This window comes from Aegilops tauschii, chromosome 5 (genome assembly GCF_002575655.3).
Source record: "Aegilops tauschii subsp. strangulata cultivar AL8/78 chromosome 5, Aet v6.0, whole genome shotgun sequence".
Taxonomy (NCBI): Eukaryota; Viridiplantae; Streptophyta; class Magnoliopsida; order Poales; family Poaceae; genus Aegilops; species Aegilops tauschii.
The window spans coordinates 268,912,835-268,915,384 of NC_053039.3; positions in this window are offsets into that span (position 1 = coordinate 268,912,835).

Genomic DNA, 2,550 nt, shown 5'->3' on the forward strand with positions numbered 1-2,550 from the left:
TCGTCGACTCGGCGGAGGAGGCCTGCTTGATCAGAGGGGCCATGTCCGGGGCTGGGCTCCGCCGGGCTGGTACTGGGAGGTGCTACCTTCCGAGGGCGCAGCTTGGTGAGGAGCTAGCCCGTCGTTAACCCGAACCTTCTTTGGTGGTAGTCGCGTGGGCTAGTGACGGTGCAGAGGCTTGAGGGCCCCGTGGAGGTGGTAGTCACTGTGTCAGCGAGGAGGACGAGCATGTCCATCGCTACATGGTTGCGTTGGAGGGTAGGTTCAACAATACCTGGCAGGTTCTTCAGGGATCTCACTCAAGCTATGATCCTGTGATGGTTCCTTCTCTTTGGGTGTCCACCGCTCACGCCGATACCCGTCGTTCGCTAGGGTTTTAGCTGTATTAGTGATTTTATATGTATGATACTATTCGAGATGTATTAGTGATAATATTCGACGATGTACAGACGCAAGAGATGATTTAGTTTTGCATATTGAATGCATGCTAATTTGAATACAAATTTATTTTATGATTTTGGTTTGCTTATTGAATGCTCAAATTGGAGAACTACTCCTATTTGAATGCTCAAATTGGAGAGCACTATGCAAGGCGTATGCATTTGATTAGTTGGTAACTTATCGGGTTCCACTAAATCCTAAGATGAGGATAATCATGTTTTTTATATTTTGTTTTTGCAGAAATCAAGGAGCCCCTCCATCATCCCCACCGCCGTCCCCGTCACCGACCCCCTCCGACCTCGGGGTGATACCTGCTGGCCATGTATATCTTGTGTTGCTCAAATAGGATATGTGCTTGCCCAAGTGGCCGGCCATGTTTGCAGGTAACACCTCCGAGTGGCCTATGTTTTGCCAGAGTGTTGATTAATTTCTGTTCTGGCAAATTTCAGGCGCTCGATATGTCCTTTTTTAGCAAAGGTCATGCCGGATTTTTCGTGAATTTTGGCATGACTTGTGCTAGAATATGTAGGAAATATCGAGTGGCGTGGATTTTCTAGAAAGATAACTAAATGACATTTCGGGTTGACTTTAAGTCTGTCGAGGCTCCATACATGACAGTCAGGAATAACGACCATCACTGACGGTCGAAAAATCAGTGAGGGAGTGTGTCCACCATATATGAGAGAGGACGAAGAATCCCGACTATTGTCGTGGGGGTCATTTCTCCTTCTTCTCCTTGTACTAGACCTTTGTTATGCACTAGGGGAAGGAGGAGTAACGACCATCACCGACGGTCGCAAATGTCAGAGAGGAATCAGTGAGGGAGAGTCTCCACCATATATGAGAGGACGAAAAATCCCGACTATTGTCGTGGGGGTCGCTTCTTCTTCGTTCCCGTGTGCTAGACATTTTGGTGTAACGCCCTCGTGGACGAAAGGAGGAGCGATCATCACCAATAGTCGAATGTATACACCACATGAGCTGAGAGTTCTCAAGAAAAGACTCGGTAGACCGATAGTTAACCCATGATGAATAATAATGATCTAATTTATTTTTTGTAGTACATATATTTAATTGTACAAGTTTAATCTTTGAATTATGAACCTAGGAAATGTCGTCGTCGGACGATGATAATCTCCCAGGGGAGTGCGACTGGTGCGGCGACGACCGGGGTCTGTGCGACAGGCCTCACCTGGACGAAGCTCGGCGCTTCAGCATTAAGCTCCAGGAGACCTTCGATGATGAAACAGTACGCAACGACAAGTGTTTTTTCGTAATTAAGCACGACTTCTGCTACTTCAACGTGTAGTTTTCGTCTTTTACAATTCGACTAGCTTATCCCATGCCATGCAAGATGCTATGCCTTGGAGAGGATGGATTTTGAAGATCATGAAAGTATGGAAACAAAGATAATTCACCTAAGGACCCATCATGGTATGGATTTTGATGTAAATCTACACAATTCTGAGAGCATATCCCATTTTGGTTGCCCGAATTGGGAAGCACTTTGCAAGATGTATGATTTTCATGAGGGTATGCTTGTCACCATGGATCTTGGTGATCCTGACATCCCCAAGACAATATGGAAATTTGGGTCCTTGTTGATATGCTTCCAATTCTACCGGTATGTGAGTTTCTCAAACATAGTTATTCAGTAATTTATATTGTTTATTTCATAATAGTTGACAGCTTATTTCCATTGATAGCTTATTTTCATTCTTCAAAGAATGTGCAGAAGATGGTAGACAGAACCTACTACACTGATGGCTCGGAATTAACTTATCAGGAGAAAAATCATCTGATCTCATTTATTACTGATCTTGAGAATTACAATATCTATTATCAAAGTCCTCCACATTATGGTCAATACGTGCCACTAGTGCACGTGTTGAACTATGGTAACATCCATGGAGATGTCATGGTAAGATTTTTTACTATTATGACATCCGTGCATCTTTTGCATAAATTCTTCTAAAACTCAACTACATTGCTAACTACGAAGTTATTACTATGTTTTTCAACAGAAAATCCCGAAGGATTGTGTGCCTCATCTGATGTTTCCAAATGGTCGCCTTGATGTTATGAACTTACGGCCAGGTCATCCTACAC